At 42.5% G+C, this 24,908-nt stretch overlaps 1 protein-coding gene across 3 annotated transcripts in view; it reads left to right on the top strand.

Moving 5' to 3' along the window:
- Positions 1-17,334: 17,334 nt before the first annotated feature.
- Positions 17,335-24,908, top strand: part of LOC124606205 (monocarboxylate transporter 5) — a 163,654-nt gene continuing 156,080 nt past the window's right edge. For all 3 annotated transcript variants that reach the window (XM_047138176.1, XM_047138177.1, XM_047138175.1), the window contains exon 1: positions 17,335-17,419. The gene's annotated coding sequence lies outside the window, so the exon portion shown is untranslated. The remainder of the gene's footprint in view (positions 17,420-24,908) is intronic.

Raw genomic sequence — 24,908 nt, 5'->3', positions numbered from 1 at the left:
TCGGTGTTTGGCTACATCGCGGTGAACACACATTGGAAGAGTGCATTCGTCATCGCCATAATGGCGAATCACCCGGCGGGATGGTATGGGGTGCCATTGGTTACACGACTTGGTCACCTCTTGGTCGCATTGACGGCACTTTGAACAGTGGACGTTATATTTCAGATGTGTTACGACCCGTGGCTCTACCTTTCATTTGGTCCCTGCGAAACCCTACATTTCAGTAGGATAATGCACGACCGCATGTTGCAGGTCCTGTACGGGCCTTTCTGAATACAGAAAATGTTTGACTGCTGCCCTGGCCAGCACATTCTCCAGATCTCTCACCAATTGAAAACGTCTGGTCAATGGTGGCCGAGCAACTGGCTCTTCACAATACGTCAGTCACTACTCTTGATGAACTGTGGTATCGTGTTGAAGTTACATGGGCAGCTGTACCTGTACACGCCATCCAAGCTCTGTTTGACTCAATGCCCAGGCGTATCAAGGCCGTTATTACGGCCAGAGGCGATTGTTCTGGGTACTGATTTCTCAGGATCTATGCACCCAAATTGCGTGAAAATGTAATCACATGTCAGTTCTAGCATAATATATTCGTCCAATGAATACCCGTTTATCATCTGCATTTCTTCTTGGTGTAGCAATTTTAATGGCCAGTAGTGTAGCAGATGATCTCTACTGAAACCGCGACCAGTCGCTTTATAATCTTTGTTAAAACAAATTTATCCTTTCATTAGCTAGTGTTCCGCTCACTACTGATTCATCTGTGGATCGTGGATTTTTACTGGTACTTTATACTTTTCACTGCATATTTCTGGCCACAGAAATCGCGGCCCTGGTGAAAATAATATGAAGTGCGTAAATCTGCCACTTCATAGATATCAATATAGCATTTAACTGTTGTTTTCTTCCTTAGGCTTTCGTAATTATTGACGTTGTAAGCATGGCACTTTAAAACATCCCTTTACACACCAGCGTGGAAAAACAGCAGTTACACTCACTCTGTGTAAAAACCTGTGTACAAAACATTCGGTTTAAGTGTACTTAAGGGCAGCGATTTCCGTGCCTGTGTGTAATGGAGCCTTCTAAAGCGCCGTACTTCCAACTTCACGAGTTACGTAACGCGTTATTTACAGGATGGCGTTGTCATCCTTTCTGCTTATACATAAAGCAGCGGAATCCATGCACTTCCAACTATGTTCATACGCGCCACGAAATAAGTCTACAAATAACCACCAGCTAAGAATGACTGCAGTGGCTCAGAAACTTGCTAATGGGAAAACAAAAGTTTTTTTAAGAAGCGTTATAAACTGACGGTTTCAATATAATCCATCTGCTATATCATAGTTTTCAACTATAGAGTCGATGTGAAAGAAACATTTTGGGGTATTAAACGATTAAATCTTCTTATTATCATCTGAACAATGAGTATGCTTTTGATATTTATAAATGTTGCTGTTGTGGTCTTCAGTCAGGAAACTGGTTTGATGCAGCGCTCCACGCTAGTGCATCCTGAACAAGTCTCTTAATCTCTGCAAAACTGTTGCAACCTATATCTACTTCAACCCATTTACTGTACTCATCCCTTGGTCCCCTTCTACACTTTTTACCTCCCACACTTCCTTCTATTACGAAACTGAGTATTCCTTGATGTCTCAAGAATTTTCCTGCCAACAGATCCCTTCTTTTACTCCGTTTAAGCCATAAAATACATTTTACCGCCTTTTCGATACAGCACCTCTTCATTAGTTATTCGATCTACCCATCTAATTTCAACGATCTTCTATAGCACTACATTTAAAAAGCTCCTATTCTCTTCTCGTCTGAACTACTAACCGCCAATGTTACGCTTCTTTACAAGGATACACTCCATACAATTTCGCTACGAAGACCCTCCTGACATTTCCCTATCTATCACTCCGTCTTCAGGCCACAAGTGGCCCATCGGGACCATCCGACCGCCGTGTCATCCTCAGCTGAGGATGCGGATAGGAGGGGCGTGTGGTGAGCACACCGCTCTCCCGGTCGTTATGATGGTTTTCTTTGACCGGAGCCGCTACTATTCGATCGAGTAGCTCCTCATTTGGCATCACGAGGCTGAGTGCACCCCGAAAAACTGCAACAGCGCATGGTGGCTGGATGGTCACCCATCCAAATGCCGGAGACACTCGACAGCGCTAAACTTCGGTGATCTCACGGGAACCGGTGTATCCACTGCGGCAAGGCCGTTGCCTCTCCTGACAATTTAATTAGTATTAAATGTTAAGAAATTTCTCTTTTGAGGAAACTATTTTCTTGTTATTACCAGTCTCCATTTTATATCCACTTTACCTGGGCCATCGTCAGTCATTCTGCTGGCCAACTAACGAAACTCATCTATTACTTTTAGTGACTCCTTTTCTAATCGAATTCTATCAACATAACTTGATTTCAGTGAATCCCATTATTTTTGGTTTATGTTTATTGACACTCGTCTTATAATCTGTTTTCAAGACACTAGTCATTCCGTTCAACAGCTCTTCCAAGTCCTTTGCCCTCGCTGATAGAATTACATTGTCATCGGCAAACATCTATTTTTATTTCTTCTCCCTTAACCTTAATTGCCTTTCCAAATTCCTTGTTTACCTTCACTGCTTGCTCAGTGAACAGATTTAATAACTTCGGGAAGAGGTTGGAGCCCTGTCTCATTCCCTCGTCAACTATTGCTTCTCTTTCATGTCCTTCGATTCTAGTAATTGCTGTCTGGTTTCTTACAAGGTGTACCTACTATCTTGAGTCTTCCAAATGGTCTATTCCAAAAAAAAATAAAAAATAAAAAAAATAAATGTCTCTGAGCACTATGGGACTTAACTTCTGAGGTCATCAGTCCCCTAGAACTACTTAAACCTAACTAACCTAAGGACATCACACACATCCATACCCGAGGCAGGATTCGAAGCTGCGATCGTAGCGGTCGCGCGGTTCCAGACTGTAGCGCCTAGAGCCGCTCGGTCACCCTGGTCGGCAGTCTATTCCAGTCAGCATCGTCAAAAGCCTTCTATAAATCTTCAAATGCGTTTAACGTAGGTTTGCTTCTTCAGGTCTATTTTCTTAGATAATTCATGGGATAGTACGGCCTCTCGTGCCTCTACATTTCCACGGAACCTGCCCGCATCTCGTGGTCGTGCGGTAGCGTTCTCGCTTCCCACGCCCGGGTTCCCGGGTTCGATTCCCGGCGGGGTCAGGGATTTTCTCTGCCTCGTGATGGCTGGGTGTTGTGTGCTGTCCGTAGGTTAGTTAGGTTTAAGTATTTCTAAGTTCTAGGGGACTGATGACCATAGGTGTTAAGTCCCATAGTGCTCAGAGCCATTTTTTTTTTTCCACGGAACCCAAGCTGTTCCTCTCGGTAGTCGGTCTCTACGTTTTTCAGTCCTTTAGTACATAATTTCTGACAGCATTTTGCAACCATGACTTATTATACTAATGGTTCGGTACTAATCCAGTAAATTTCGTTACAAAAATTAAATTATTTCTACTCAGAATTATCGATGCTATAAAATTTCTCATTTACTTCCTAGTCATGCCTGACACTGCGAACATCTAGATGGAGTTGTTTTAGGAACTCACCAACATAAGTTTTTCATTAACATTTGGGCTGAAATTATCACGAGGGGCGTTCATAAAGTTGTGCAATACATTTTTTTCTCGGCCAGTACAGGTTAGTAAAAATGCAAAATTTGTTGTGGGACATCATGAAATAATCCCACTTCAGCCCCTATAGTGTCATGAAGTTTCGATAGATGGCAGCGCTGCATGTAGCCTTTAAAATGGCGTCTGTAACGAACACGCGTTCCAAGCAGAGCTCTTATTGAGCTTCTTTTGACGGAAAACCAGAGCATCGCAGATATCCATAGGCGCTTGCAAGAGATCTAAGAAGGTCTAGCAATGAACAAAAGCACGGTGAGTCGTTGGATGAAACGTCTATCATCATCGCAAAACGATGGCGAATAACCTATCCTATCTCCCGCGTACCATGCGGCCACACACAGCTGTGACGGCTGCAGTGTTGCAAAACTGCAAACGAACTTCTCCTTATCCATGACAAAGCAGGCGTGACAAGTCTGTGCACCAGAAAGGAGTTCACTAAGCTTCATTGGACTGCTCTTCCTCATCCACCCTACAGTCCGAATCTCGCATTTTCAGATTATTATCTGTTCAGTCCAATTCAGGATGCAAAATGTGGATGATGGGGAGGTTATTAATGCAGCAAGATGTGGGTTCCGGCATCGACCAGTAGATGGTACCATGCGAATATAAAGGCCTTCCCAGTAAGGTGGCATAAGGTCATCGCATTGAATGGAAATTATGTTTAAAAGAGTGGGGAATAATATGATGTATTTGAATCCTGAATAAAACCAACCTGTTTTCAGAAGAAAAGTGTTGCATTACTTAAGGAACGCCCCTCGTAGTAAGCCATGTAATAGAATCCGTAATTTTACCAGCACGCTTAACTGGAGCAGATTACCATCTGTTTTTGCACAATGCACGCACACATATGCTGGACTCAATTGTTACCACGTGCAGATTAATGGAGCCGCATCACAGTTCAGCTCTAATGTGCTGCCATGCGAGTAGCTTATTTTGGTAAGCACTGGAGAGCTTGAGCAGAACCGGGTCACTTAGAGATTCTAAAAAGTTCTTGAGCCGAATTTTGGATAAATCGCCTGAATGCTATCAACGCTAATGATATATCAGAGGTAAAATTGACTATATCGGGTTTTAGATATACCAAAAATATTAATCTTCACTTCAAAGGACTTAACTCTCGTAGCAAACGCACGTATAACCTACAGGGGACACAGTGACAGGTAATGATTAATATACAGATGAATCGGAACAAGTCATCGTTATTTGTTTTACTGTTAATCTCGCATGTCAGATGAAAATATTTCCAAATGTTGTCGATGGTCCTCAGCGAAGTTTTGCACCTCTAACGTGTTGCCATGAGGGCAATGTTTATCAGCAGATGCTTTCGTCTCATGAGCCAATAATAATACACAACGTGTGGCGGTTTACCTGTATGTTGTAATCTTTCAAATACAAACAAGTTATTATTATACAATTATGGGCGACTTCTCTCAGTGTTGATTCACACACATTTTTCTGTAAAGAAATATATTTACTTTGCGTAAACGGTTTAACATTCTCGCTGATTTTAAAATAATTTGTTAATTCCACTAAATTTGCCTTAATACTGGCATAAGAGACGAAATCTGAGATGAAAATAGTATTTGGAAATCAGCACAAATAGCAGTTCTGTAAACTAATGTCTCAGTTCGGTGTTGACTCGAAGAAACAATATCTAAAGGTAACTGACTTGTATCCGAAAACCTGATACGGTATTCTGACAGAATAGAATTGTAAAAAAAAAAAAAAAAAAAAAAAAAAAAAAAAAAAAAAAAAAAAAAAAAAACCAGATTAGAAAATAAATACTTTATTACTTTATTAAGAACATTGTAAGTGCCACACCAGAAAATTGCCTAGGTGCCAATAAGAATTTTTTTAGAAGCTGAATCTTGCAAAGAAGAAAATAGTAACAAGTCACTTTTAATAATGCTCTTTATTTACACAAATAGCGCCGTTGCCATTTTCAGAGGAACGGATTCATCTTTAGAATGCTGTTCACATTTATATTACATTTGTTGTTCTTTACATTAGTTGTTGAAAAATACAGCCAACAACTGACTTTAATGTTGTTGGAAAAAAACAGTCAGCAACTGATGAAAGCAACAACAAATATAATATAAAAGTCGACAGTCGTTTCGGTTCGAAACCCGTAACGGAACATTTGTGTATCTTTTAGCATTATTGAAAGTGGCTGGTTGCTGTTTCTTTCTTTGCGCGAATCAACTTGTATTTTGTACGCAGTCATTGTCTCTGAAATGTCAGTTTACGACACAATAGGTGGAAGGAAATTTTTGTTGCAAATACCATTAATATTGGGACACTATGTTTTACTTGCAATAACACAAGTACAAAAATAAAACATTAGGTTTTTAGCTATAGTAAAAATGGCTAATTCTCAAATATTTTAAATTTTGGAACTCCAAAGAGAAAAAAGGCTTGGCATTGAGATCGTGCGCCTATCTATTAACGCCAATTTGAAAGACTTTCTCCATGGTTTAGCACCTAGATCGAGACTAGGGAGATGCAACAGAGCATCAAGAACAAAACAACACTGAAAATGAGTTTTGTGAAAAATGGCACTTACAGTGTTTTCCATTTCCATTCGGCAATTGTATTCCGAACGAGCAACTTGTGATGTTATCATGTATCTGATGGTTTATTACTGAGACCATTTCAGGCTTCTAATCCGATTATAAAACCTTTTCTGGCAGCGCTGCAAGAAGCTATTTAATGACGGTAAGAGATACTAGTGATGAATTTGAATTCAAAAAATGTATGTTTTAAAATGTTTGGTACAAAAATATAGAGGAAGTGAAATGGTCTACTCTCGTTCTTAAGCCTCCTGTCAAATTTATTCAGAAGAAGAGCTTTCAAGGTGCTCGCCGAGTTTTATTTTGGAGAGTGTGCGCCTACTGACGGGAGGAAATAACTGGGTAAAGGAACTGTTGGTTCGTGACGTATTTAGCATTTTCGGGCTCCATAGTTGTGGGCATTGATTGCTACGTGTACTTTTTCTCTCTCTACTATGAGGGTTCTACAGCTGTCGCCACAGCCCACATATCTGTCGCCATCGATTTCTGTCTTCCCATCTTCCATGAGACTCCAGCAAACAACCTGTCTGCTAGCTAGAAGTACCACTGGACCTACACCTGTATTTGTGGTCTGCGGTGCGATTTCGTGTGACAGCAGGAACACTTTCGTGGTTATCCCACGCACCCTGACTGAAAATCTGATGTCAGGCGGATGTTGTACTGTTATTCACGAACAGCACTAGATGTGTTTTCCAGCAGGATATCGCTCGCCCACATACTACTGTTGTAACCCAACGTGCTCTACAGATTGTCGATATGTTGTCTTGTCCTGCTCGGTCATCAGATATATGTCCAGTGGAGCACCTATGGGACATCATCGGACAACAACTGAAGTGTCATTCACAAACGGCATTAACTGCCCCTGTATTGACAAAACTGATGCAACAGGCCTGGAACTCCATCCCACAAACCGACATCCGGCACCTGTGCAACACAGTGCCTGCACATTTGCATGTTTGCATTCAACATTCTAGCTGTTACATCAGCTATCAATGTACTCAATGCTGATTATTTTAACACTTATTGCAAGTTAATTCAAACATATCTTTAATATGCCATTTGTATACAACTATTGTTATCATTTCTCAGAATCTCGTGTAAGTCTCAAGCGCGTAACCCAAGAATGATGACTTAACGAAATCATGTTCATTAATAGTAGTTGATCGCCAGTGTGTGACCCATCGTGTCCCTGAATCTGAGCAGCCCTCTTACTTTGTTCGCAGATGATGCTATCAATTACCGTCTAGCAAAGTCATCAGAAGGTCAGAATGAATTGCAAAATGGAAATGCCGTGTGGCTAAGGCCTCCCGCCGGGTAGACCGTTCGCCTGGTGCAAGTCTTTCGAGCGGGCGCCACTTCCGCGACTTGTGTGTCGATGGGGATGAAATGATGATGATAAGGACAACAAAACACCCAGTCCCTGAGCGGAGAAAATCTCCGACCCAGCCGGGAGTCGAAACCGGGCCGTTAGGTATGACATTCCGTCGCGCTGACCACTCAGCGACCAGGGGCGGACAATTGCAAAATGATTAAGACAATATATCGGTACGATAAAAAGTCAAAGGGAAAGGAAGTCAGCAATCACTTGCAATTGAATCTTTAATTTATTTCAGATCTAGATTTCGGCTGCAACACAGCCATCTTCTGTGCGTATAAAGTGAGTCATGTAGACTAAAAATGGTTCAAATGGCTCTACACACTATGGGACTTAACATCTGAGGACAACAACACCCAGTCCCTGAGCGGAGAAAAATCTCCGACCAAGCCGGGTCCCCTAGACTTAGAACCTAACTAACTTAAGGACAGCACACATATCTATGCCCGAGGCAGGATTCGAACCTGCGACCGTAGCAGCCGCGTGGTTCCGGACTGAAGCGCCTAGAACCGCTCGGTCACAACGGCCGGCTCATGTAGACTCCACAGGTTTGTAAAGGCCCATGTTATTACACGACCTTAGCATGTACATAGCTTAATTCAAGCAATTTACGTTTAAGCTAAGCATGTATATTTACATGCCTGTTGAATCTACATGACTGATTTCATGAGCCCAGATGATAGCTGTACTGTAGCTGAAATCTAGATATGCAATAAAGTGCAGAATAAAGTGCAGATTGAACTCCGACTGATTGATGACTTCCTTCCTGTTTGAATTACATCAAAGTCGGCGTGTAAACAACGGTTCAAATGGCTCTGAGCACTATGGGGCTTAACATCTATGGTCATCTGTCCCCTAGAACTTAGAACTACTTAAACCTAACTAACCTAAGGACATCACACAACACCCAGTCATCACGAGGCAGAGAAAATCCCTGACCCCGCCGGGAATCGAACCCGGGAACCCGGGCGCGGGAGGCGAGAACGCTACCGCACGACCACGAGCTGCGGACAAACAACGATTCTAATCGACTCCAACCTAATGACAATGAAAAGTGTTAGGTTCCCCATTAGAGTATAAAAAAAATCCGTTGAATATCATTTACACGATAAATCAAATAGGTTTAAAGATTGTCTGTTTAACTAGATGCCTAGGGATTGCAGTTATGAGCAACTTAAACTGGAACGGTCACACTGAAAATGCAGTGGAGATGGCGTACGAAAGACTGTGTTTTATCGTCAGAACAAATTTACTAAAGACACTACCTATACTACACCTGCCCGCATCTCGTGGTCGTGCGGTAGCGTTCTCGCTTCCCACGCCCGGGTTCCCGGGTTCGATTCCCGGCGGGGTCAGGGATTTTCTCTGCCTCGTGATGGCTGGGTGTTGTGTGATGTCCTTAGGTTAGTTAGGTTTAAGTAGTTCTAAGTTCAAGGGGACTGATGACCATAGATGTTAAGTCCCATAGTGCTCAGAGCCATTTGAACCATATACTACACCTATCCATTCTCTTCTGGACTACGGTAGCTTTACCACATAGGACTGATAGAGGACATCGACAAATTTCAAAGGATGGCACCTCGTTTTTTGCTGTCGCGGACTTGGGAATAGTGTCAAGGATATTATGCTCCACTTGGGGTGGAAATCATTAAAACAAAGGATTTTTTTGTTCCGGCGAGATCTTTTCACGAAATTTCAATAAACTTTTTCCTCCAAATACTACGATATTTTGTTGACTTCCACCTACACTGGGAGACATGACCATAGTAACAGAGTAAGAGAAATCAGCGATCACGAGGGAAGACTTAGATGTTCACTGTTCCCACGAGCTGTTCGAGAGTGGAACGGCCAGGAAATAGTCAGAGAGTGACCCTTCTGACAAACACTCACGTGTGAATTGCAGAGTATTTGTGTAGACCTAAGTTCACCGACGACATGCTTAAATATCGTGTACACAGTAAAAAGAAGATTAACGATTCATACTGCCAATCATTTTATTATCCAGGACACTTTAGATCGCACGAATAACAGTGACGAGTCCTTAGAAGAAAATCTCTGCAGCGCCTCACGGGCTCCGCTACGCAACGCCATTGTTTAGCGTGTTGTTCTACGCTGAGCGGTCGTAAACCCGCTCAGTAAACATTTGTTCACGACGTATTCTTTACACTTGTCGCCTGGGAACTGCGGTGTTAAAGCTGGACAATTACTTTCAAGGCTTCTGAAACACTTAAAGATACGTCATTCAGATAAGCCGAGTAATCGTTACTACTTTCGTTGTTATCGTCGTGGTCTTTAGCCGGAAAACAGGTTTGTTGCAGTTCTCCACCCTCTTCATCGCTAAATACCTGTTGCTGTCTACATCCAGTTGAACCTGTTTACTGTATTCATGCCTTGGCATTCCTCTAGAATCCTTATCTCCGACACTTCCCCCCTCTGCCAAACTGACGGTTCCTTGATGCCTCAGGAAGTTTTCTGTCAAACAATCCCTTCTTTTACTCAAGTTTCTAATACTTTTGTCACTTTCTGTTACATCCTACTGCCTGGTTACGTAATGAGTCCCAACATTAAATCTTATCCTTTCTCACAATGAAGGCAAAATAGATCGATATGCTCACAGGGATAAAAGTTACTGAAATTCTAGGGGCAATGGTTACGAACTGTTTAAAAAGATAATATATTAAATTAGCATTCTTTTTAGTGAACCTGCGCTTCCTTTCCAACTATACTGCTAAAAGGTTTGCAGTGGAATATGCTCTAAAATTGGTAGTAATTTCACGGATGCGCGATAATAAATTGAATATTTCTTGTAATACTCACCAAGCTCAACGATTTATTATCCTTAGCCTCAGCATACGAAACTATGGCGACTTTTTCGCTCGTAATAACTATTCAAGTCATTCCATTTCATTATCTCAAACACATGTGAGATTCAGTAAAAAGTGTTTCATCAGATCGGAGTCAGTGACTAAAATTATGACAGATTAATACTACAAGCCGCATCTCTGGCACAGCAGATACGCGCTGTTGGGCCAGAGTCATTATTTATCCTCTTACATAAAACATCGTAATTTTAAATAATCTTAGCCTAAGACGCTAGAAGTTGTGCCACAAATTTCTTTCTTCCCCAATTCGATTCAAGACCTCTGTATTAGTTACCCTATCTGTTCATCAAATCTTTGACATTCTTCTGTAGCAAAACATTTCAAAAGATTCTGTTCTCTTTTTGTCTGAACTACTTGTGGTTCATGTTTTCTAATACCTCCAGATAAAAACTCCTGATTGTTAAATTTATATTAGTTGATAACAAATTCCTCTTTTTGAGAAATATTTTTCTTACTGTAACCAGTCTACATTTCATACCCTTCCTACATCGCTCATCAGCTACTTTGTTTCCCAAACAGCAAAACACGCCTCATTCCATAATATAATTCCCAGAGTTTGCTTGATTTAATTCGACTGCACTCCATCACATTTATTTTAATTTTGTTGCTGTCCACATTGTAACCTCTTTTGAAGACATTTTCCATACCGTTCAACTGCTCTTCCATGTCCAATACCGTCTCTCACAGAATTACAAAATTGCAGTGACACCAGCAACCCTTGGCGTTTTTATTTCTTCTCCCTGAACTTTGAATTCAATTGGATTTGGTTCTGAGCACTATGGGACTTAACATCTATGGTCATCAGTCCCTTAGAACTTAGAACTAGTTAAACCTAACTAACCTAAGGACAGCACACAACACCCAGTCATCACGAGGCAGAGAAAATCCCTGACCCCGCCGGGAATCGAACTCAATTGGATTTGTGGTAAGGATTATGGGAGCAAACTTCTGAGGTCATCGGTCCCTAAGCTGACGGACTACTTAATCTAACTTAAACTAACTTACACTAAGGACAACACACACATGCATGCCCGAGGGAGGACTCGAACCTCCGACGGGGGGAGCCGCGTCCAGCCATCCAGATTTAATATAAAATATTGCATATTACCATGATTATTGAATGTGCTCGATTTTTTAGGGTTTCCAGATAACAGGTCAACCATACATGGCAATAATTGAGATTAAAAAAAACACATTTTTATGTAACACCTAAGACTATATTATGAAATTAATGTGTACCTTTATTTTTTATATAGTGGCTAACAGGTTTTTCCATAGTCACTAGACTTATATACAATGGAAATCAATAAATAAATAATTAAGAGTCTACTTGTCGTGGCAGCTGAAAGTTATCCATTCTTCATATGCCTATCTAGTGCGTTTTACAGCGAATTTTGTGTTTCAAACTATACAGAATTCAGTAGTTACAAGCACTTCATGGTGGTAACAGTGTTTTGCGAGTTCATTCTGGACACCGAGATGGAAGATAACAATTCCCTTCCTCACAAAGTATTCATGAGTGAGGCTGCGTACCATTTAAGTGGTAAAGTGAACCATCAAAACGCAAGATTACGGAAACACGGCAGCCTTTAATGTAGCCGAGCAAGATAGAAGAGGCACTCCAAAGTTTTATACGTTTTATGCCATTTCTAGAAATAAAATTCACGGACCCTCTTTTTAGTTTTCCGTACCTGAGTCCGCTAAAACTGAACCCTGGCTGAACTGTCTGTCCGACTGTTAAGACCCATTTTTCTCAGGGGCGTGTAGTATCAAGCTGGACTATATGTCAAATACTAAGGTCTATGTTCCCTTGGCAGCGTAAATAATTTAAGCTTCTAAGACAATGAAACAAAAAGATACTGCCATATATGTTACATATTTTTGATACTCGCAAACTCGCTCCCTAAACCTGTACATGAACCGCGTATAGAGATTTCGGGCCTAGTGGTTTAGCAATAAAGTACGTGCCTGCAAAACGACGTGTCACAGGAATGAATCTCGGTCGGACCACGGATTTTTCAGTCTTCGTTTTAACCTAGCTTTCGTTTTTCAACGATGTGAGGAGCCGTCAGAAACAACATGTGGTTCAGTGTCCACATTAAACTGTAGGTCACCCTTCCACCTTTTTGACAACTGAGCTACGTTAGGGACATGCAAGTCGCCGATGCTGCGTCCAGCTGAAAGATCTGCACCTGGACACCGAGCGACATGGAATTACCATTACTATCTACCCTAAAGAGCCAAAGAAACTGGTACATCTGCCTAATGCCGTGTAGGGCCCCCGCGAGCACACAGAACTGCCGCAACATGACGTCACATTGACTTGACTAATGTCCGAAGTAGTACTGGAGGGAACTGACACCATGTATCCTGCATGACTGTCCATAAATCCGTAAGAGTACAAGGGGATGAAGATCTCTTCTGAACAGCACGTTGCATCGCATACCAAATACGCTCATTAATGTTCATGTCTGGTGAGTATGATGACCAGAGGAAGTGTTTAAACTCAGAAAAGTGTTCTTGGAGCCATTCTGTAGCAATTCTGGACGTGTGGAGCGTCACATCGTCCTGCTGGAATTGTCCAAGTCCGTCGTAATGCACAATGGACGTGAATGCATTCAGGTGATCAGACATCATGCTTCCGTGCGTGTGACCTGTCAGAGTCGTATCTAGACGTATCAGGGGTCCTATATCACTCAAACTGCACACGCCCACACCATTACAGAGCCTTCACCAGCTTGAACAGTCCCCTGCTGACATGCAGGGTCCTTGGATTCATGAGCTTGTCTCCATACCCGTACGCGTCCATCCGCTGGATAGAATTTGAAACGAGACTCGTCTGACCAGGCAACGCGTTTCCAGTCATCAAGGGTCCAATCTCGGTGTTGACTGACCGAGGTGAGGCATAAAGCTTTGTGTCGTGCAGTCATCAAGAGTACACTAGTGGGCCTTGGCTCCGAAAGCCCATATCGACGATGCTTCGTTGAATGGTTCGCGCGCTGACACTCATTGATGACCCAGCATTGAAGTCTGCAGCAATTTGTAGAAGGGTTGCATTTCTGCCAAGTTGAACGATTCTCTTCAGTCGTCGTCGGTACCCTTCTTGCAGGATCTTTTTCCAGCCGCAGCGATGTCGGAAATTTGACATTTTACCGGATTCCTGATATTCACGGTACGGTCGTGAAATGGTCGTAAGGGGAAAATCCCCACTTTATCGCTACCTCGGAGATACTGTGTCCTGTCGCCCGTGCACCGACTATAACATTATGTTCAGACTCAGTTAAATCTTGATAATCTGCCACTGTAGCAACAGTAACCGATCTAACAAGTGCACCAGACACTTGTTGTGTTATACAGACGTTGCCGACAGCAGCGGCATATTCCGCCTGTTTGTATATCTCTGTACTTCAGCATGCATGCCTGTGCCAGTTTCTTTGGCGTTTCGGTGTACATACATAATAATAACCAAGGTAGCTCAAGTGTTTGGGTTTTCAAGACACTCACATCGAACATTTGCGTCTCATACATGGAGAGTGTAATTACATCAACTGCTAAGTCACAGCGCGGTCAAAAGTGTGTGTCGAGTGATCATGACGGACTGTCACTGAAGAGGTTTGGGACGAAAAATAAGAGCACGACTGCTGCAGAAGTCACTGCGAAACAAAATGTCACGCTAGTGAATCGGGTCAACATCAAAACAACACGAAGGGAGCTCCATAAGCGGGAAACTGCAGGGCAAGCTGGAATCCAGAATCACTCATCAGAGATGTAAATGACAGTAACAGAAAAAGCCGGTGCTGAAACAGTAAAACCTTGACCATGGAACAATGGAAGAAGGCATTTGGTCGAATGACGCTTGTTTCACATCGTTTCAAACGTATGGTCGCGTTGAAGTCCCAAGAGTGGAATACAGCGGGGATTCGGTGATGACTTTGGCAGTCATAGAGCGGTGTTCCATGGCCCTCATGGGCACTCTGCAACGTCGCATTACTGCCAGGGATTATGTGACAACTTTGCCAAATCAGGTCCATCCAACGGTTCAATGTTTGGCCCCCAATGGTGACGATGCTGTGCTCCAAGACGATAAGACCCCTTTTTCATACAGCTCGCACGGTTTTGTCAGCACGAGGATTAAGTTATCAATCTTTCCTGACCACCACAGCCTTCAGATCTCGTTGCTATTGAGCTTTCGTTATTTATTTTGGAGATAAAAGTGCGTCATCCTTATCCCTCTCCATCACCGTCAGCTGAACTTTCCACTATTTTGCACCTACCGAACGACATGATTGAGTACTTGAGAAACTAGACACGTAATGTGTAGCAGCAGAGTTTAAGCCCTCGTTCGACCATTCCAATTTACTTTTTCGTTGCGTTTCTGGCGTCAATTCACTATTATTTTGGGGTGGTTTCTTGGAACAGAACGACGTCGATTTACTTTCTTACCCATCTGGGACAGTATTCCGTCTCTAGTATCCTCGACGTAGATCTTCCTCCCTAGCTCTCTTTCTCACACTGTATTACGCTCTAAGAGAACAAATCAGGAGAACCCAGGCAACTCTAAAAAATTCAGAACAGTGTCAATGAATCCCTTCCCACTTTCTAGACACGATAATAGTCTTGTGAGGAAACTGTTGACTCGAAAATGAGACTTCCTGTCTATCACGGGAAGTTCTGGTGGCGAGCAGGTTCATTGCAGAAAAGCATTTTCATTCGTCTCCGATAAGTACCCGACAGGTACAGCTCTTTTGTTGACATGGCACTGCGATACTCCCAAGATATCTAAAAAATTTGGAGCTGACCTTCATTGTTGCGTTCTGAAGAATCATTCATCACACATTCTGACAAATTAAGGACGCACTACCAAGGAATGAGACGGAAATCAACAGATGTCCTGGACATGTACAGACAAACAACTGACTACAATTTTAGAAAAATTAGATGATTTATTCCAGAGAAAGAGCTCCACAAATTGTGCAATTGGCCCCTATGCAAGCAGTTATTCTACTTGGCATTGATCGGTAGAATTGTTGGATGTCTTCCTGAAGGATATCGTACCAAATTCTGTCCAGCTGAGGTATTAGATCGTCGAAGTCCCGTGGTGGTTGGAGGGCCCTACACATAATGCTCCGAAAGTTCTCAATGGGGAGAGATCCGGCGACCTTGCTGGGCAAGGTAGAATTTGACAAGCACGAAGACAAACTGTAGAAACTCTCGCCGTGTGTGAGTGGGCATTATCTTGCTGAAAAGAAAGCCAACAGTGAGGTTGGTATCCAACCTCTGTCCAGGACGACATAAGACACGTCTCAGCTGGTCATCGTGCTAAACTAGAAGAGTGACTGATCACAGAAGGTAAGTGTATTCCAGCACTCCAGTCAATAATATTCCAGGGAGAAACGTGTCTGGAGACGTCCCGAGCAACATTGGGATACCAACCTCACTTTCGCCCGCCATACTACTCGACAACTAGGAGCGATGATCTGAGACGCTATTTCTTTTCATGGCAGAACCCCTTTGTTTGTCATCCATGATACGTTACAACACAGTGGTACGTCGACGATATTATACGCCTCGTTTTATTGCCCTTCATGGGCTTACATTTCAGCAAGGTAATGCCCGCCCGCACACGATGAAGGTTTCTCCTCCCTTGGCTTCGTGCTTGCGTAACCCTTCCTTGGCCAGTAAGGTCGCCGGATGTCTCACCAGTTGTGAACGTTTGGAGGATTATGGGCGGGGTCCTCCAATCAGCCCGGAATTTTGACGATCTAACGCGCCAATTGGACAGAATTTGACACGATGTCCGTCAGGAAGACTCTCGAAAACTTTGTCCGTCAATGCCAAGCCGAATAACTGCTTGCGTAATGTAGGTAGACCAACGTGTTATTGACTTGCTCATTTGCGAAGCTCTTTCTCTTGAATATATCATCCAGTTTTTCTGGCACAGCCAGCCGATGTGGCCGAGCGGTTCTAGGCGATTCAGTCTGGAACCGCGCTACCTCTACGGTCGCAGGTTCGAATCCTGGCTCGGGCATGGATGTGTGTGATGTCCTTAGGTTAGTTAGGTTTAAGTAGTTCTAAGTTCTAGGGGAATGATGACTTCAGATGTTAAGTCCAATTGTGCTCAGAGCCATTTGAACCATCTTTTTCTGGCACTCAATTGTTTATCTACACACGTACATCATACTCGTATGTACCTATTTCTGTCCCATTCGTTCGTGGTGTGCCGTCTTTTAATGCCTTGTTGTGAGTCGTTGTGTGCGTGTGTGTGTGTGTGTGTGTGTGATCGTGCAATTAAAATGCCTAACTCACCGAAGGGGTTCCTACAAAATGAACGCTACTGAACACCGCATATTATTCTTACTGCTTGCTTCCGTACTATCTAAACTTTGTTTCTAAGTGATGACCTACCCCAGAAAATTATTCCGTAAGACATTAAAGACTGTCAACAGGCATAATATGTTAGATGGCTGATTAGTTTGTTTCCGTGATAAGCAGTTACACGAAAAGCAAAAGTAGCTGGACTTCATTGTTTGAGTAGCTGAGTAGCTGATTAACAGGCTTCTTCCAGTTCAAGATTTTATCAATATGTACACCCATGAATTCAAGCCATTCTACCCAGCTTACTGTGTCTTTTTCGTGTGCTACATCAAATGTCAGCTCGACTTAATTTGTTGTACGAAACAAAATATGTTTTCCAAAAATTTTGAGAATGTCCATTCTCAGACATCCAGTTAATAATTGTTTGAAAAATATCATTACTAATCTTTTCTCTTGCTTTAAGCACAATTATTAAAAAGTTATTCATCTTCTTCCTAATTACAGGTTTGGCGGAGTCCTGATCTGAAGTCAGTGGAAAACCTGCTCTCTCCATCAGTTCCTGGGTCGTCCCAAATCCTCTCATCCTGTTGGTGAGTACTGCCAGGCTTAAAGTAGTAATACAAGAGAGAGTTTTCTTATCAGGTGTAGCATCACCCATGCTAGTACTCACATCTTCAACTAGACTACTTACAACTCCAACAGACTTCTGAGTGTCAGTACGTATAATTTGGTATATTAAATTTACACCCATTAAAGATCTCAGAAATTTCATTTCTATAGCATATATTCTCCTTTCATCGTTTTCATCTCAGATTTAATCATTAACTAGCACACGATTTTGTTGATTCTGACATGATGTAATTTTATTTTCGGCTTTCCTCCAGTTATCCTGTTGTATTTTAGACGTTTTTCTCAAAGCGTAGGCCCTACACTGTTGGAAGTACACTGCTGGCCACCGTAATTGCAACACCCTGAAGGAAGCATCCGAATCAAGTGAAATTTACACCATGGGTTTGCAGCGATGAGATATGCAACTGATTAGAATTTCAGCGCAGACGCACATCACGCACGCCTGTGGCGCCACCTCATAGCGCCATTTAAGGCTTGGCGATTTCGACGAGTGTACGTTCGGCACGTGTGTTTACCTTGTGGTTGTTTCACAAGACGATCAGTTATGCCTCGTAGACAACAGCGAACATCGTTTGATCAAGTATCCGAGTTCGACAGAAGAAGGATAGTGGCTTACCGAGATTGTGGATTATCATACAGAGAAATCGCTAGTCGTGTTGGACGAAACCAAACAACTGTAATGTGGATATGTGACCGTTGGATGCAGGAGGGTACGACGGACCGACGTGGTCGATCGCATTCACCTCGGTGCACCACTGCACGTACTGATAGGCAAATTGTGCGCATGGCAGTGACGGATCGTTCAGTGACATCCCGAACCATAGCACAGCACAATGCGTCTGTAACGCATCATCCAGTGTCTGCGCGTACCATTCGACGCCGTTTACAGCAGAGTGGTCTGTCCGCAAGACGTCCATTGCTTCGTCTACCATTGACGCAGAACCACAGACGTCTCCGTCGCCAATGGTGTGATGACAGACGGATGTGGACGGCAGAATGGAATGACGTTGTCTTTACTGACGAGGCACGCTTCTGTCTGCAGCACCACGATGATCGGATTCGAGTGTGGAGACACTGTGGAGAGAAGATGCTGGACATCTGCATTATGCACCGCCACACTGGTCTTGCACCGGGTATTATGGTATGGGGCGGTATTGGATATTACTCTCGCACGCCTTTAGTACGCATTGCCGGTACTTTAAACAGCCGGCGATACATATCCGAGGTGCTGGAGCCAGTTGTCCTTCCTTACCTTCAGGGCTCGGCCACAGCCATATTTCAACAGGATAATGCGCGACCACACGTGGCACGCATTGTCCAAAGGTTCTTCGTCAATAACCAGATTGAATTGCTTCCCTGGCCGGCTCTCTCTCCGGATCTTTCGCCGATAGAAAACATGTGGTCCATGGTTGCTCAACGAGTGACCCAGATTACATCCCCAGCTGCCACACCAGATGATCTTTGGCAACGTGTGGAAGCCGCTTGGGCTGCTGTACCCCAGGAACACATCCAACGTCTCTTTGACTCAATGCCGAGACGTGTGGCAGCGGTGATCTCCAACAATGGCGGCTACTCTGGCTACTGATTCTGGCAGGAACCACATGTCACAGACGTCTGTAAACGTAATCACTTGATACTTGGTCAACATGTTATCTACAAAATAAATTTTGTTGTGCTACCTCTTGTCTTTCTTGGTGTTGCATTTACGGTGGCCAGCAGTGTACTTGATATTTTACCTGCTAAATATCTGAATAGGCCAAATGTCTAATAATTTTAACTATTTTATGACACATGTCTGCTGCTGACACAGCTATCGTCTTGTTTCCTGAAATTTTTATATTGCATATCCTTACTAATCCATACTTCCACAATAATATTAAATGCGAAATAAGTCTACCTGTTACGTTTTATCGACTATATCGGTGAACCAGTGTCAGTGAGATTTGGTATGGAGATTTCTAGAACACTGTGGAACAATATAGGCTACTGTAGAAAGTCTGTAGTACAAGATATTTATTGATTTTAATAATATTACACAAATTAGGAAAAAATGTTTACTCTTTGAGAAAGCAACTTACTCTTTGAATTTTGAACTTTATCGTATTTGTGAAATTGTTTTTATTGGTTGATATGTCTTACATAATATGATACAAAGCAGTGAATACAATGCTTATACAATTCTCAGTGTGTTCAAGCCGTACTTCCACCCACACTAATATCTCAGAGATTTACAAATTACTGGTTTAGTAACTCACCATCACTCTCGATAACAACACTTCTGATACGGGAGCGCAGACGGGGTATCAGCTAGCTTGTAATGTTTTGTTACATTTTGTTACGTATAACTGCAGATGATCTTCTGAATTGGCGAACAGTACTTGACCGTCAACGATTCGGTATTGTTTATTCTTTTAGTGTTAGCCAGATTTATACTTTCGGGTATGACTGTTTCCATTTTTGTAGCATTTTATCAGTACAGATGTTGATGTACAGCGAAAAATACTACGTTCTTGTAGAAGTTTCTCATAAAGTTTTAAGTAGTTGTTGTTAATGGCTATAACTGTGTTGTTGTGAAATGTCTTAACGCATTTATTAAATTTCTTCCCTAGCGGGGTAGCCGTACGGTCTTGGGCGTCTTGTCACGGTTCGCGCGGCTCCCCCCCCCCCCCCCCCGCCCATGAGGTTCGAGTCCTCAATCGGGCATGGGTGTGTGTGTTGTCCTTAGCATGTTCTTGTTGTTGTTGTTGTCTTCAGTCCTGAGACTGGTTTGATGCAGCTCTCCATGCTACTCTATCCTGTGCAAGCTTCTTCATCTCCCAGTACCTACTGCAACCTATATCCTTTTGAATCTGCTTAGTGTATTCATCTCTTGGTCTCCCTCTACGATTTTTACCCTCCACGCTGCCCTCCAATGCTAAATTTGTGATCCCTTGATGCCTCAAAACATGTCCTACCAACCGGTCCCTTCTTCTTGTCAAGTTGTGCCACAAACTCGTCTTCTCCCCAATTCTATTCAATACCTCCTCATTAGTTATGTGATCTACCCACCTAATCTTCAGCACCACATTTCGAAAGCATCTATTCTCTTCTTGTCCAAACTATTTATCGTCCATGTTTCACTTCCATACATGGCTACACTCCATACAAATACTTTCAGAAACGACTTCCTGACACTTAAATCTATACTCGATGTTAACAAACTTCTCTTCTTCAGAAACGCTTTCCTTGCCATTGCCAGTCTACATTTTATATCCTCTCTACTTCGACCATCATCAGTTATTTTGCTCCCCAAATAGCAAAACTCCTTTACTACTTTAAGTACCTCCATGAACCATGGACCTTGCCGTTGGTGGGCAGGCTTGCGTGCCTCAGCGATACAGGTGGCCGTATCGTAGGTGCAACCACAACGGAGGGGTATCTGTTGAGAGGCCAGACAAACGTGTGGTTCCTGAAGAGGGGCAGCAGCCTTTCCTGTAGTTGCAGGGGCAACAGTCTGGATGATTGACTGATCTGGCATTGTAACACTAACCAAAACGGCCTTGCTGTGCTGGTACTGCGAACGGCTGAAAGCAAGGGGAAACTACAGCCGTAATTTTTCCCGAGGGTATACAGCTTTACTTTACTTTACTGTCCTTAGCATAAGTTAGTTTAAATTAGATTAAGTAGTGCGTAAGCCTAGGGACCGCTGACCTCAGCAGTTTGGTCCCATAGGAGCTTACCACAAATTTCCAAATTTTAAATTTCTTGGAATTTCGTGTTGCTTCAGTATTTTCGATAATTTTCATGTATGATCGTGTCATCAATCACCAAATAATCTTAGAATTAAATAAAAAGAGAGAGACTGTATAATTAAATTTGTTATTAATTGTTCAACTGCAAATATTGTGTTGGTGCGTAAGTTCCTGGCGTTCTTCCATAAATTCAATAAACACAACAGATACACATAACAGGAACTTCAGCCATCAAAAATATATTCTCGTTCACTATTTACAACGATTTGAAAACGTTGGGACAACTGCTCGCCGGCAGCGGTGGCCGTGCGGTTCTAGGCGCTGCAGTCCGGAACCGCGGAACTGCTACGGTCGCAGGTTCGAATACTGCCTCGAGCATGGATGTGTGCGAAGTCCTTAGGTTAGTTAGGTTTAAGTAGTTCTAAGTTCTAGGGGACTGATGACCTAAGATGTTAAGTCCCATAGCGCTCAGAGCCATTTGAACCATTTTTTGACAACTGCTCGCTTACTCGACTGCAGAAATCACGTGGTTTTGAGGCGAAGAACTCGTCGAGTCATAATCGGAGAGCAGTTTCATCCGGAAAGGAAGTTCATTGAAGGCTATTTGATAGAGAGCGGAAAAGGTGAAAATCTGAGAGCGCAAGATAAGGTGCATAAGGGGGTGCGTAATGGCTTCCCAACCCAACTTCTGATTAGTGTTTCTTGTCAGTCTATCAGAATGCGGATGGGCGTTATCGTGGGGTAGCATAACTTCGTGCAGTCTTCCTGGTCGTTGTTCTTGGACTGCGTCAGCAAGACGTCTCAGTTGTTGACAACAAATGTCAGCAGTGATGGTTACACCTCGGGGAAGCAATTCATACTACACTACACCGTCAGTGTTCCATCAGATGCATAGCATTATGTTTTGTTGATAATCGGGGGTCTTTGTACGAAGAGTTGCTGATCTGTTTGGGCTCAACCAATCATTTCTTTTCCCTATTTTGCCGTAAAGACACCATTCCCCGTCACCAGTAACGATACAGGACCCGAATGGTCGATGTTGTTCTAGAACCAACTGATGACGAGCAAGCAGAGATGTGTATGTGGGCACCCGCAGATTTTTCTGATTTTGGCTTAGAGCATACGATATCAATACACCCGCTTTTTGAACCTTCCCCGTTGGATGCAAATGTCGCATGATGATCGCAGTTCATCCCATTTGCCAGTTCTCAAGTACATTGATAAGTATCCTTGTGGATTAAAGCGTTTAAGCGATCTTCATCAAACCCCGAAGGTCTTTCTCAACTTAAAGAGTCACTAGTATCAAAACGATTCCATTTAAAACAAGAAAACCGTGTTCTTGCCGTTCTCTGTACAATGACATTATCCCCACACACAGCACAAATGTTTCTGGCTGTCTTCTCCGCTGCCACCCCTCTACTGAACTCAATAAAACAGAAGAATATGTCGTAAACGTTCCGATTTCTCCATTTGGCGCTCCATTTTCTAGTGTCTACAGTTCCACTTGCCACCTTCAAATGACAAAATGTGAACTCAGATAGCAACAGCGAACTACAAATGAAAAACGACAATCGTTTTTCACTTGTAGTTCAGATTATACTGGTCCACTACTCGCTGATGAATCTATGTTGTTCTTCTCATAGCAGGGTTTCTGCTACTGGTTTAATTATGGATGCAATTCTTTTGTGGTGGTATTAAATACTGATGTTGTGATCTTCAGTCAGCAAGCTAGATCGATGCAGCTCTCCATACCAGTTTAACCTATGCTAGCTCATCTCTCTGTAACAACTGGAACATCCATCCATTGAACCTTCTTACTGTAGTCAAGCTTTGTCTCCCTGCATTAAGACTCCAAGATCTCATGATGTCTCCTAACAATCGATTCCTCCGTCTAGTCAAGTTATTTCATTATTCCCATTCTGATTCATTAGACATTCGACCTACCGATCTAATCTTCTACGTTCTTTTGTGACATCTCACTCCAAAAGCTCCTATTCTCTACTTGTGTGAACTGTTGATCGTGCCCGATTCACTTCCGTGCAAGGCTGGACTCCAGACCTTCAAAAACCACTTCAAAGTATTTAAGTTTACATTCGATTTTATTAATGATTTCTTCTTTTCAGGAACTCGTTTCTTGCTAATGTCAGTCTGTACTATATAGCCTATCCCCTCTACTACGGCCATCGGCAGTTGTTTTTCTGCATAAATAACAAAACCAGTCTACTAATTGTAGTGTCTTATTTCCTAATCTAATTTTCTAAGAACTTACCAATGTAATTCGACTGAATTCCATTTTGTTGATATTAATTTTATAACCTCTTCAGAAGAGCACCCATTCCGTTCAAATGATCCCCCAAGTCATTAGCCGTCACTGGAGGACCTTCAAAGTCTTCAGCAGACCTTAGAGTTTTAATTTTGTCTTCCTGAACTTTAATTTCTGTTACAAATTTCTCACTGGTTTCTTTTACTGCTCAATCCCAAGGTTTGCTTCTACCAGTCTTTCGCGGTGACATCTTTCTGATTGCTCTAGCCAGGAAATCCTAGTGAGGGCAGTTTTACCCCTGATACATTTTATCCAAGAGGATGCCATCATTATTAATCTATATAGGTGGGTTGCATCTACTGATGAAATATAACGGCTATAGCTTCCTGTCTGTTTCAACAGTTCACAGTACTAACATAGCAAGGCCATGTTCGCTAATTTACAAGGCCCCATCTACAGTACAAGAATTCAGTGTTTGAAAAAACCGACTATTCAGACCGTATCTATTGTGGTCAGAGAAAGAAAGAACCTAGTAATGTTCACCGTTGAATTTAGTGACTGTGTTATTTCCGGTATATGCAAACCTCTGGGTAAAAAATTTGGGTTCGACAGTCCTGGGACCTTTCATAAATGGAACGAGAAGTTCGTAACACGAGATTTCAACAATCTTAGTTCTATATCGAATTATAATGAGGATGATGAAACCGATGAAAGTGTTTTCCAATAGTTGTCCAACGGGCAGACTTTTGCGAGCTAACATTAGTTTATAGTGATAAACAACCCAAGACGTTCAATAGGGCAAATGAAGGCGCAGCTACAATCCTGGTCTTTTGTTTATTGTTTATTGCTGAATAGTGTGCAAAGCTGTTATGAGCGCCAAAATAATTCCGTCGAAGATATGGTTTCAGGAGGGCTAGACGGGAGAAACTCAATGTCATACTGGACCGGAAGATAGTTGAAACTGTGTTCTACGATGAATCTGTTGAAATAGTACAGAAATGCTCCCCGATGACTATTCTCGAGAATGAAGAACCAGTAACATACAGGGACTTAGACCGAACACAAGGCAACAACTGTAAAAATTCCTTCAATTTTCTAGGAGGGAAAGAGCTAAAGAGATTAAATAATGATTCTACTAAGTGATCTGTATATACCGACGTTTCTACTGCTCAGATAGTTTCCATCTTCCTTAACAGTGGTAAACCAGATTGTGGCACTAAGAAGTCCTCCAAAAAATATGCAGATTCGCGGAAGAGGAAGCAGTTTACTCGAGAAGAAATGGAAAGTGTAACATCAAGTGCTAAAGTTGGCAAAGTTGCTGGCTTAGATAATATTAGAGACAGACACATAAAACATTTTGGTGCAAAAACGTATGACTGGCTCCTATTCTACTTCAATAGTCAATAGTTGTCTCAGTAAATGCCGGGTTCCAAAGTTATGGGCGAACTTTCGTAT

This window comes from Schistocerca americana, chromosome 3, assembly GCF_021461395.2.
Source record: "Schistocerca americana isolate TAMUIC-IGC-003095 chromosome 3, iqSchAmer2.1, whole genome shotgun sequence".
Taxonomy (NCBI): Eukaryota; Metazoa; Arthropoda; class Insecta; order Orthoptera; family Acrididae; genus Schistocerca; species Schistocerca americana.
Note: the sequence above shows the minus strand (reverse complement) of the source record. Positions and strands in the feature narration are given on the sequence as shown.